This window comes from Podarcis liolepis (assembly GCF_965112155.1).
Source record: "Podarcis liolepis genome assembly, chromosome: 15".
In the NCBI taxonomy this organism is placed as follows: domain Eukaryota; kingdom Metazoa; phylum Chordata; class Lepidosauria; order Squamata; family Lacertidae; genus Podarcis; species Podarcis liolepis.
In genome coordinates, this window is record NC_139566.1 from 33,420,940 (window position 1) to 33,433,922 (window position 12,983).

Consider the following 12,983-nt stretch of genomic DNA (forward strand, 5'->3'; position numbering starts at 1 on the left):
AGGGAGCCAGCGTACAGCTTCCGGATCATGTGGCCAGCATGTGGCAAACCAGAGCAGTGCACAGAAACACCGTTTACCTTCCTGCCAGAGCGGACCTATTGATCTACTTGCACTTTGGCGTGCTTTCGAACTGCTAGGTGGGCAGGAGCTGGGACCGAGCAATGGGAGCTCACCCCATTGTGGGGATTCGAACCGCTGACCTTCTGATTGGCAAGTCCTAGGCTCTGTGGTTTAACCTACAGCGCCACCCGCATCCCATATACAGTGGTATCTCGGGTTAAGAACTTAATTTGTTTGGGAGGTCCGTTCTTAACCTGAAACTGTTCTTAACCTGAGGAACCACTTTAGCTAATGGGGCCTCCCGCTGCCGCCACACCGCTGCCACATGATTTCTGTTCTCATCCTGAAGCAAAGTTCTTAACCTGAGGTACTATTTCTGGGTTAGTGGAGTCTGTAACCTGAAGCGCCTGTAACCTGAAGTGTCTGTAACCCGAGATACCACTGTATACAATAAATTGAACTGAGTGACAGGCGGGTATAGACATGCGCACGTATTCAGGACAACCCCGCACAGACTCTTCTGCCAATAAACAGAGGGGTGTGTTTGCCCCCCTCCCCACTGGAGCACTGGGAAGAGAGGAGACTTTTCTCTCTACCTAGCCCAGCACTGCAATGGGAAAGAAAGCATTCCCCTTCCTTCTTCTCAGTCTGGTGTGGTGCTATTGCAAGACAGCTTTGGAATTCAGGAGTTCAGAAATCTAGATTAATAAAAGGAAAGGAAGGAAACAGGAAGCCAGGCCCCGCTGTCCTTCCTGTTTTCTGCTTCTCCGAGTCATTGTGGAAATGGTCTCACAGCAGAGGGAGAAGACCTGCTATTGCAAGCTAAGAAGAGGCGCCCTATTTTGGCAGACGGTTGATGGGCTGCTACAGGCTTCCTCAACCTCGGCCCTCCAGATGTTTTGAGACTACGATTCCCATCATCCCTGACCACTGGTCCTGCTAGCTAGGGATCATGGGAGTTGTAGGCCAAAAACATCTGGAGGACCGAGGTTGAGGAAGCCTGGGCTGCTAGAAGTAGCTTTCCAGTGCTATGTGAATGAATATTTGACTCATGCACTCCTTCCTTCAGGAGCATTGAAGAAGCATCTGCTTCCTAGTTGAAATTACTGTATTTTCTGGCGTATAAGACTACTTTTTAACCCAGGAAAATCTTCTCAAAAGTCGGGGGTCGTCTTATACGCCGGCTACAGCAGCAGCTCCTGCAGCAACTCCCCACCAAAGAATAAAACAATAGCAAATTAAATCAGAGGACACCAAGCTCTCTAGATGAAGCAGAAATATGCTTGAAAATTGGCCCCAGAAGCCCCCGGCCACTGGGAAGTGGAGCGGATTTCCGAGCCGGACTGGAGACTGGTTTTTAAAATTTATTTGGTGTGTGTTGGAAGAGGGGTAGTCTTATACGACGAGTATATCCCAAACTCTATATTTTAACTGGAAAAGATGGGGGTCGTCTTATACGCCAAAAATACAGTAACCAGAGTTTATTGGTGCATTTGAACTGAGGGACTGTAGTTCCCTCAGCTAACAGGACCAGTGGTCAAGGATGATGGGAACTGTAGTCCCAAAACATCTGGAGGGCCGAGTTTGGGGGTGCCTGGTTTAAACTATGGCTTAAACTTCCCCCTAGGCATCTGGCTGCAGCACTAGATGGAGGTCTTCTTATGTTCTTAAGATCAGCCATAGCTTCATCCTGGCATGCTTCAATAAAGCATCAACAAACCAGAGTTTCCTCCAATTCAGACTTAACAAGAAGCTGCTGTTAGCTAAAAGGGGCAAAAGGATGCTTCTGATATCTTTCCTGAAGTCATGGCAGAAAATAGGGAAGGTGGGGGGGGGGTGCGAGCCCAAAGGTAAAATCTGCTCATTCACATAACCCAGGAGGGATAGATGCTCATGAACAGGGTCAAATGCAGCTTGCTAGCAATGTGTGTTGGTCAACCAAATTTTTGATAAATTCCTTCTTGTGCTGTCTGCCTGGTAGGGGCCAGCTCCAGGTTTGAGGCAGCCCAAAGTAGGGTTCCTCTAAATGTGGGCAGGCTCTCCTAAATTCAAGGTGTGGTCTTTTGCCTTGTAGCATGGCAGACTTTCCTTCCTACTTACGTTCTTTCTCTTTCTTTCTTTCTTAGCAAAAAAATCTACAAATGCATTTGAAAATATTCACATGCTACAGCATTTACACAGGGAGCCACTAGCTCACTAGCCCTTATTGAGAGGGTAACAGCACAATGTACACTGCAAAGTGTGACAGGTGTTGTAAATAAGACAATTGACATATTGCAGAGAGGCTAAGCATGCTTACATGCACACAAACCCTGACATCAAAAGGCGATAGTGAAAGAGAAAGATCATCAAGACCATTCCAGTCATCAAGACTATTTTTGGGTGGGGTGCAGGAGTTGAAATTCTGCACAAATGTAAGGTATACAATTCACCTTCTGAAGAATCTCAGCTTCTGCTTAAAAAACAAAAATTTCTAGCCATTATGAACACACGCATACAATGCTTAAATGGTTGCAGGCAATGCCTGCTGAAAATCTCAGAAGCAGAGGAAGTGCTGAATAGATTTTCAGCTGCCAGAGGGATGGCCTTCAGAGCCAATCCTCAACTCCTTTCCACATCCCAGCAGCATAAAATCTCAAAATTGATGTGTGCCTGAATATTTCATGGAGGTCACAAAGCCCAGCTTTTCTGGTTGCAGAATTTTTACTCTAACGGTCTCTTATGATTAGAGGGAGGTGAATTCTGGTGGTGACCCTCTTGTTGGTTTCCTTAAAGCGTACAGAAATCTGGGGAGCAGGATGACAAGGTAAGCTTGCTGGAGACAGGCAAGATCTTGGCACGCTCTTTCACATCTCATTAGCAGATCGTCTGCATGCACAAGCTAATCAGCAAGGATTGTCACAAGCTGGAAGAGGCAATTCATGCAGCAGCCTGCTTTGAAACATGGTTAAGCAAAGGACACTGTGGCCATCGCCTCCTGCAAAGGAAGTGTAGGGGCTGCTGAGTATATCAAATGATTTGGAAGAAAGCAAGGAGCCACACAAAGGAATATATTTCTGATCCCTCTTCAAAGGAATGTCAGCGGAACCACAGAAAGGATTGGTGCATAATCCTCACCTGCGCAGAGGCACAGGGTGAAAATTAACTTTGCGTTGACCTGGCAAGGGCGCTCGGTTGCTGCAAAGTGAAATGGCTCCTGCAAAATGGTACTATTTCTGTGCAGAGATGGCCGGGCGCTTTAACTGAGACTCTTTTCTCTGAAGTTGCAAAAAAAGGGGGGAGGGAGAATGGGATCCTGTAGCTTTGGCAGGAGTTGATGGTGTACATGGAAGAAACACTGGGAGCTTCACACACACATGGAAGCATAATCAGCTCCACTGAAGAGTGTGGAGCTTCACTCAGAATATGGACAGCAAAGTCAGACAGAGCAAAGCCGTCACTCAGAGTACAGGAAAAGGGCAACATGAGCATCTTGTATTTGACTTCTGGGATGATCTGGGGTTCCTGGTGTGGTTGGACCACTTCTGTGGCCTCCATGCTCTGGGCATGCCTGACAGCCTCATATCCTGGGAGTCTCAAAAGCTATCGACAAAAAATTCTGAGCTTCCTTTACGTTGCCAGCCCTCTTCTGCTTTAAAATCCATCAAGTCTCTAGTGCATGTGGTTGCATGAAGAAGAGGAAACACTAGTAAGACATCTTCTAGATTTCCCTCCTGTTTTTACACCTGCATGTTGTGTCCCATTGCTCATCTCACAATCCCCAGCCAGAAATGTTATAATTGCATTTGTGGATTAAAGGGAGCCCAGTCAAAACAGGGGGGGGGGGGGCTATTTCAATTGTTATTGCTTCCATGCATTTTTTGTGATGAAGGTTAAAAGGACATTACAGTTGCAGGTTTAGGGCCATGGACTTTCTGCTCCAAATTACTGATTTGCACATATTTTTAAAATAAAAGGTGGGGATGTTATCTGCATTGGGATCTTGGTGGGGTGGAGGAGAATATCAACATTCCCGCTGCAATTCAATTTCCCTCCTGAAGCTAAGCAGAGGTCAATGGGCCTAACATCCAGAAGGTCATAGGTCCAATCCCCAACATCTCTAGGTAGGGCTGGGAAAGACTCCCTTCCTGTAACCCAGCCAATGCCAGGGATTGAACCCGGGACCTTCTACATGCAAAGCAGGTGTTCCGAGCTCCAAGACATCTAGAGGGAACCAGGATGGAGAAGGCTGATCTAAGCCCAGCAATGCCTACTCTGACTGGCAGCAAATCTCCTAGCAAAGGATGTGCTCCACCAGTGAGCTACAGCTTTGCTGGTCCACAGACTAGAATTAGGATGCAGAGACCCCTGGCAGAAGCCCATTCGTGCTGCATCTATCACCAGTGTTACACCTCTGCTCAAAATGCTGCCAGTGTTATCTAGGGGCTCCATTCACTTCCTACCACCTGTCCTCACAGAGTCCCGGTGCTGACTTGAACAGCCACAACAACCTCTCTTCTATTTCTAGGCTGGCATCGGAATCAGAGGATGCTTACCTGTCCGAGCCTTTGACCTGCAGCTCCTTTTGTCCTCCATCACAAAAAGGAGAAAGGAGAAGACCTTTTGGGCTCTAATGCTGGCCGACTAAGTAGCAACCCCAGCTCCTTTTGCAGTATGCAGAAAGAAAAGGTCTTTAGGGAGGAATGACACCCCTCCCTTTCCAGAAATCTCTCTTCTGTCTACAGGAGACAGAGCAGGGAAACCTCTCTCCTTCCACTCCACATCAACATAAGCTTATGTGGCTCCCCTCCCTCTTTTCCAACATCTTACAATAGGGCCCTTGATGCTGCTTTATAGATTCTACACTGCTGGGTGCTTTTTTGAAGCCTGCATAGCTCTGTAGCCGTGAGGCATGGAGAGACTTGGGTTATGGCTGGCTATCCAGGAGGAATCCCGGATATTTCTGCTCCATTGCCCATTTAAAAGACTGAAGCTGTACAGGGTCTCTCTCTGTCTCTGTCTGTCTCTCTCTCTCTGCTACCAACCCCCACCCCCAGGCTTCTTCCAGGGCCAATGGGAAGCTAAACCCACAGGCTCCACTATCTTTGCACATCCGAGCGTATTAAACGCACTATGGCAGCTCCCAATTGTAAGCAGGGGCTAAGAACAGAGACGGGTGTTGGTGGGGAATAGCCACCTCCCCACTCAGGACCCCTTAAGTGCTCATGAAGAATTCAGGAACCACCGAGGCCTGTTTCAGAGGCCACTTACGGTTCCTTGCAAATTAAGGCACCCATTAAAGGAACTCCAAGAATTCTCGTTTTCAAGGAGCACCACAAGGCCTTTTGTTTCGTTGCTGTGTCTTTTGTGCTTTGCAATGCCCGAGTCTTAAGCAGAGATTGAAAAAGCAGAGATTAAAGCTAGGGTGTCTAGACAACAGCGTAATGGGCAATACAAAAAAGGGGGTCATAGGATCCTATTCTGGAACGGGGGTCTTTCCCTTGGATTGCTCATCATTCAATCCTAGCCAAGGTGAGCTTAGAGGAGGGAGGCCTTATGTGTTTGGCTGAGAGGGGAGCTTATCTCTCCATGCTCTGCAAAAAGAGGCGCATTGCTTTGCAGCACAGAAGCATCCTTCCACTTGCTCCAAAAGATGCTTGATATTTGATTGATTGATTGATTGATTGATTGCATTTATATCACGCCTTTTTCCTCCCAGGAGCTCAAGGTGGCATGCATGCTTCTCCCCCTACTCAATTAAACCCCACAACTCTGTGCCAAGACAGAACAACGAAAAGAAGAGGACTCTGTTGAATCTTGGGAGCCAGAGATGGAGGGACTCTTGGCCCAGCAGGAAAATGAGCCTCTGGATTTGATAAATGAATTTGGGAAAAACCAGACCTGGAAAGATAAAGTCTTGATTGGATTAGAAATGGGGGGTTGGATTGAACCCCCTCTGTTGGGACGTTTGGACTTTCAGAGTGTGGAAATGGGCCGTCAGAGATTTGGAGCTGTTGGGACTTTTAAGCTTGGAGGAAATTTGAAACATGCCTTAAAACATTACATGGAGATTAGTCTGGACTATGTGAAAGGGGCTGATTTGTCGAAAAGGGACAAAAATACTACAAGGCTGGAGTTCCCGCGACTGAAAGGAAGAAATGAAGAAGAGCTGCGAAAGGGACATGGAAGAGATTTGAAGGCCTCGGATATAAGGGCACCAGGTTAATGTGCTAGAGTAATGGGGAAAAAACAGTTGAGAGGCAGTGACTGGCCCAAGGTCAGCTCATGAGCTCCATGCTTGAGTGGGTATTTGAACCCTCATCTCCTAAGTCCTAGTACAACACTCTAAACATACACCCCACCATTTCCAGTGTGGTCACATGTGTGAACATGCTCCATGTGATCAAATGCATGTGGACAAAGAGGGGGAAACAGGTGGGTGACCTGGGGCTAGGCTGAAGCCAGGGAAGAGAGATTTGGATGCAGGATTCCCTTCTGCCTTCTTCCCTCCTGGGGAAAGGAAAAAGAGGGTGTCAGCCCATTACTGGCGGTGGAGGAAGCAGAGTCAGAAGCGGAGGGTGCAGCCTGGTGGCCAAGAACAGGCAGCACTCCCATCTCTGGGAACAGATGCAGCCTCCCTGATGCAGAGAATGTCTGCATGCTCAGCAGTCTTGCAAGGCACAAGTGTCTTGCGGGTGGAGACTTCCGGTCTGCTGCGGAGGGTATGGCGGCGGGCTTTGTGTCGTTGGAGTAAAAGACAACACAAGTCCGGCAATTTAAGGGTTGAGGGTGCTGCCAGGGCTTGGCGCACCCATGAAAAATCCCCCATGGAAGAGTGGGGACCCTAAGGCTCCAGCAGAGCGAGAATAACTCACACACACCCCGATCATCCCCCGGCAGCTGTCGTGCGCGTGGGGTGGAAGGGGAAGAGGCTTGAGTCTGCTCTCGGCTTCACAGTACCCTATTGCCGAAGCCCTGTCTAACAGCCTGCCACCCCAACTGGGACAACTCCATTGCTTCTGTGCAGTTCTGATCTTCCTGCCCTGATCTTAGGATTACTTAGAGTTGGACTGTTGCTTCGTCTCGCCTTTTCTGTCGCTTGGCTGGAGTGTATCACCTGTCGTTGTGCGTGTATGTCTTCTCTGTCTCATTAAAGATCTCTTCCTTACTCTCAAGTGAGAGCATCTGTTGTCATGGGCTGGACAGTTTTGAGAGAAAACGAAAGTGTGTGTTGGAGAGAAATTGTTGGGGTTGAGGACGAACTGCGCTTCTTATTCCTTCCTTACAGCCTCAGTTAACTGAATCTCCAAATTTTTATCCAGCTATAGTGCCAATTCATGAAGTTAAAACGAGCTGCCATTTGCAAATTGGCCATTGTTTGCAGTAAAAATGGAACCGGATTGAAAAACACCACCCATAAACAAAACTGGTGATAGGTGAACACTTGCCGCAGAAAGTCAAAAGATTATGCACAAGCCAGATCTTGCATAATTTTTATTCCCTACCCATCACTACAGGATGCAACCTTCCTGAGAGTCTCTGGGAGAGGAGCATGTTAGTGAAGCATTTTTGGTCAGTCAGCAACGAGGGCCAGAGACTTAATTTGAATAGCAAATTAACAATTGTTCCATGCTGTGCACAAGTGCAAGAAAATAGACCAGGCGGTGGTATCCAACTAAGTTCTACTTAGAGTATACCCACTGAAATTAAAGGGCCTGAGTTAGTCATAGAATTGTTGAGTTGGAAGACAACCCGAGAGTCAACTAGTCCAACTCCCTGCAATACAGAAATCATAGCAAAAGATTCCCTGAAAAATGATCATTGAAGCTCAGCTTAAAAACTTCCAATGAAAGCCCGAAGATTAAGGCTTTCTGGGAAATGATATATAATGAAATGAAAAAGGTACTTAAATGTACTTTCCCCAAGAAACCAGAAGCCTTTCTCTTGGGCATTGTTGGCCAATTGGTGCCAAAGAAAGACAGGACTTTCTTTATGTATGCCACTACAGCAGCAATAATTCTTATCGCAAAGTATTGGAAGACACAAGATCTACCCACTCTGGAAGAATGGCAGATGAAGGTGATAGACTATATGGGACTGGCTGAAATGACTGGCAGAATCCGAGACCAGGGGAAAGAGACGGCGGAAGAAGATTGGAAGAAATTCAAAATTTATCTTAAGAAATATTGTAAAATTAATGAGTGCTAAAATGTTGAGGTTATAGAAAAAGGCGGACTACAGCTGTAAAAGATTAAGTAAAAGAAAAGAACAAGGAAAAATTAGATAAATTTAAGGGGGAGGATTTGCTGAAACAAATTTGGAAATTGGGATGCAGAAAGGGGAGGTACGGGGAAGTCGGTGAAGTAAGGTTTAAGAAAAAAGGATTTGAAATTATACATGTTTGTTTATGTGTGTGTGTTTTGTTTGTATTGTGTATTGTTTGTGTTGATATAAATTGTGAAAAACCAATAAAAATTCTATTAAAAAAAAAACTTCCAATGAAGGAATGTCCTCTACCTTCCCAGGTAGCCCATTCCACTGTTGAAGGTTCTTGCCATTAGAACGTTGTTCCTAACATTTATTCAGAATCGCCTTTCTTGTAATTTGAATCCATTGGTTAGGGTCCTGCCCTGTGAAACAGCTAAAAACAAGCTTGCTCCACCCACCATGTGAGATCCCTTCAGATATTTGAAGGTGATTCTCATATCACTTCTCAGTCCTCCCTTCTCCAGGCTAAACATACCCAATTCTTTCAACTGTTACTCATAAGGCTTGGTTTCCAGGCCCTTTCTCATCTTGGCTGCCCTCCTCTGTACACTTTCCAGCTTGTCAATACCCTTCTTAAATTGTTGATTAACTTCAATGGGTCTACACTCAGAAGGTCTAGCATTGAGTATAACCCCTAGAATATTTTTGCAGGGTGTAGAGCTGTGCACTTGAAGAGGAAGGAGCAAAGATAGCATCCTCTTTGCAATGAAATTGATAGCTCATGGAGCAGGTTAGATGTGATGGCACAGTAATCAAACAGCATTCAAGGGCATGTGATTTCTCATGCAGATTTGGAAGACATGCACTGAAAACCAGGCAATACACACCCAATAAGATTAGGAACGTCTCTGTGTCAATGAAGCTGGGGCATCGCACTTTAAAAGTTAGAGGAAAGTAAACCCATAGAAGGCCTCAAGCCGAATCAACTGCAAGAGAAGAGAGGAGGAGAGAAGAAAAGTTAGTTCTAGAGGGGTTAGTAACTGGAGTAGCCTTCTTTGATAGACACAGCGATGGGGAGAAATTAAATCCAATTGTATTTAAAAGGCGGACCTACCTGATTTGCACTTTCCAAAATTCGTGAACCATCACAAAACTATCCTTCAACATTCACAGATCCAAAATTTTGCAATGCAGTTCTCCAGGCACATAGCATGATACCAAAATGTACACATTAAAATGCATGTTTTAAGAAAATTAAGATCCAAAAAGTATTAGGGAAAGCTGCTTTGCAAAAGTGTGTATTTTAGGCACAACTACAAAGATGTGTGTATTAGGAGAAATTCACACTAAAATGCTTGTGAATTTTTATAAGGACTTTAAAAAAATAATCACGAACTGATAAGAAAATGTGGAGAACTGAACTTAAAGAGTGGGAAAATGAGAAACCAAGAGAAAGTAAGTTTATCAGATTCATCCATCCCTAGCTACACCTAAGTTCTTTTCTTACAACTATGTGGACTAGAGACATACTTCCAGTCAGTAACTACCTAATTCTGCTATAAAACTCAGCCAGGTGCTCCTGGGCTTTGCTGAAACAACTTGAATGCTCAGACTCAACTGCTGGACCACTGTCCATGGTCCTGAAACCACACCATTATGTTCCTCCAAGGTACTGACGGTGCCTTGTTGTCCTGCCTAGAGAACCAGGAACTTCTGCCCTCCCCTTGGGTGAATTCTCTCTTTGATAGTGGGCATCCCTGTGGATCATGGCATGGGGGACCTTTCTCAGCTGACAATTAGGATGCACATGTTGCTGCTGCTATACAGGACTGAGAGTCAGTTTGTTCCTTGCTGATGCAACATCAGAGCTCTGAGTCTGGCAGCCCACCATACACCCAGCCTGAGATCTGCCTTGCCTCGTTTCACCCGAGCAGGATGCTTCCTCCACACAACTACCCAAGCTCTGGTTGGCCAACTTCCAATCTGGCTCACTGTCCACCATCCCATGCCAACGAAAAGCAACCCACAAAGAAGGTGATTTCAATGTAAGGGCAAGAGAGGCAGGCACAGCGTGCTGGTGTCAGAGGAAACAAAAATAGGGCTGGTTAGGAGGTTTTGTTCAGCACAAAGAAAAAGAAAAGCAACCTGTGAAATAAAGAGCTCAGCCAAGGAGGAAATGAGAGCAAAAAGAAATGCCATCCAGAAAAAGAAATGCTCCCTAACTAGACATTCCTTTCAGAAGGAATTCTGGAATTATTTAAAGCTTCAACTGTATGGGTAGGTCAACGAAAGTTGTGCCTCAGCAGGGGGAGAAAAAAAGGACAGGGAAGAATAACACTTCAACATGAGATTACAACTGCTGATTTTAGAAATTAGGCAGCCTCGACCGAGCCCTCGGTGATTCCATGAGCTGGAATTTAATATTCACAATGCTAAGAAAACTGGGAGTCCCACAGTGTTTTTAAATTAACAATTAGCTTAATAAAACTCAGGTTCCAAGAACAAAATAGCAAAGTGATAATTCACAAAAAGTCACGTATGCCAAACAAACTGGCAATATGGAGATGTGCAAAGCACGCCTCTCTTATGCAGAACACAAGGGGAGACCCACTGAATCAGGCCAATGGTCCCTCTCGACCAATGCCCCACTCTCACAATGGCCAACCAGGTGCTTGTGGCAAACCCACAAGCGGGATTCGAGCACTAGAGCACTCTCCCCTCCTGTAGTTTCCAGCAACTAGTATTCAGAAGCATTGCTGCTTTCAACTGTGAAGTCAGAGCATAGCCATTGTGACTAGTAGCCATTCTCCTCCATGAATTTGTCTGATTCTCTTTTAAAGCCATCTAGGTTTTAAAGCCAATAAAGCGAGATGAGTGCCGCAACCCCAGAGTCGGTCACGACTGGACCTAATGGTCAGGGGTCCCTTTACCTTTACCTTTTAGGTTAAACCACAGAGCCTAGGACTTGCCGATCAGTAGGCTGGCAGTTCAAATCCCCACGACGGGGTGAGTTCCCTTTGCTCGGTCCCAGCTCCTGCCAACCTAGCAGTTCGAAAGCACGTCAAAGTGCAAGTAGATAAATAGGTACCGCTCTGGCGGGAAGGTAAATGGCATTTCCGTGTGCTGCTCTGGTACGCCAGAAGCGGCTTAGTCATGCTGGCCACATGACCCGGAAGCTGTACGTCGGCTCCCTCGGCTGATAAAGTGAGATGAGCGCCACAACCCCAGAGTCGTTCGCGACTGGACTTAACTGTCAGGGGTCCTTTACCTTTACCTTTTTATGTTGGTGGGCATCACTGCCTGCAAGTGGGAGCGAGTTTCATCATTCAACCATAAGCTGCTTTCTTTCATCCCTCCTGAATCTTCCAACATATCCACCAAGTCACCCCCATTTCCACTCTGCATTCTTCAGACATTCTCCAGAAAAGATGCAGGTGGTTTGGTGTCATAACATTCAGTCCCAGACAGTATATAGCATCCCAAGTCTCTTCATCCCAACTCCACCCAGACCCTACAAGGGAGTAGAACGTCCCCTGCCTTAGCTCCTTTCATCTTCACACTGTTTCCCCTCCTGCCTCCCCAGGTACAGTTAATCTGGTGCCTGGCAAGGGTCAAAGACCTCTTGTCTTGTGGCTTTCACCTGAGTGTAAGCAATCTGACTATGAGATGGAAAGAACCTTAACAGAGTGTCAATCTAGGGAGCCCGAGATGGAGGAAAGGAAGACCCAAGGGGCTTTAGCATAGTGATAGTGCTGTCCCAGTTTGGAACACCCCCTTTCTGGAGGTGTGGATGGTTCCATTGTTGTTGGGAATTCTCCAATAGAAGGAAATTTCTTTGGCCACAACACTTATAGCACTATGATCCTACTTTGAATAAGGACACTGGTGGCGCTGTGGTCTAAACCACTGAGCCTCATGTGCTTGCTGATCAGAAGGTTGGCGGTTCAAATCCCCACGACGGGGTGAGCTCCCGTTCCTCTTTCCTAGCTCCTGCCAACCTAGCAGTTTGACAGCACACCAGTGCAAGTAGATAAATAGGTACAGCTGCGACAGGAAGGTAAACAGCATTTCTGTGTGCTCTGGTTTCCATCACGGTGTCCCATTGTGCCAGAAGCGGTTTAGTCATGCTGGCCACATGACCCGGAAAGCTGTCTGTGGACAAACACTGGTTCCCTCGGCCTGAAAGCAAGATGAGCACCACAACCCCATAGTTGCCTTTGACTGGATTTAACTGTCCAGGAGTCCTTTACCTTACCGTACCTACTTTGAATAGTCACAGCGTCCACCAAAGAAACCTAGGATCTGCAGTTTGTTAAGGGCGCTGAGAATTGTTAGGAGACCACCACCACTCTCACAGAGCTACAATTCCCAGAGCGGTTGAACAATCAATTGCTCTACACAGGGAACTCCATGTCGCCGTCATCCTGTGTATTTTGTGCACAGTAGTGCTGGAAGCTTGCTGTATCGCTCTCATTTTCAGCACTGATTGTGCTTCATCTAGTGATTCCTTGCACAATGGCTACCAAGAACAGTGGTGAAACTGACACCCTCTTTCCTAAGAGAAGCATCTTCACTGTGTGGGTGAAACTGACAAGTGACTTATCAGTTTCCTACAGCATATGGAACTTCCCCAGACTTGCTGCAGAAACGAGGAGAAAGCCTGACACTATTATTATGATTTATTAAATGTCTATATCGCCTGTCATCCAAAGATCACAGGGCGGTTCACAACATAA

At 46.3% G+C, this 12,983-nt stretch overlaps 1 protein-coding gene across 20 annotated transcripts in view; it reads right to left on the reverse strand.

Moving 5' to 3' along the window:
- ARVCF (ARVCF delta catenin family member) overlaps positions 1-12,983 on the reverse strand; it is a 608,790-nt gene that overhangs the window by 315,270 nt on the left and 280,537 nt on the right. For 16 of the 20 annotated variants that reach the window (XR_014519917.1, XM_083479017.1, XM_083478996.1 and 13 more), the window contains one exon: positions 9,135-9,233. The exons of the other annotated variants lie outside the window; for them this stretch is intronic. The gene's annotated coding sequence lies outside the window, so the exon portion shown is untranslated. Of the gene's footprint in view, positions 1-9,134; positions 9,234-12,983 lie in introns of those variants that run through there. 20 annotated transcript variants of the gene reach the window in all.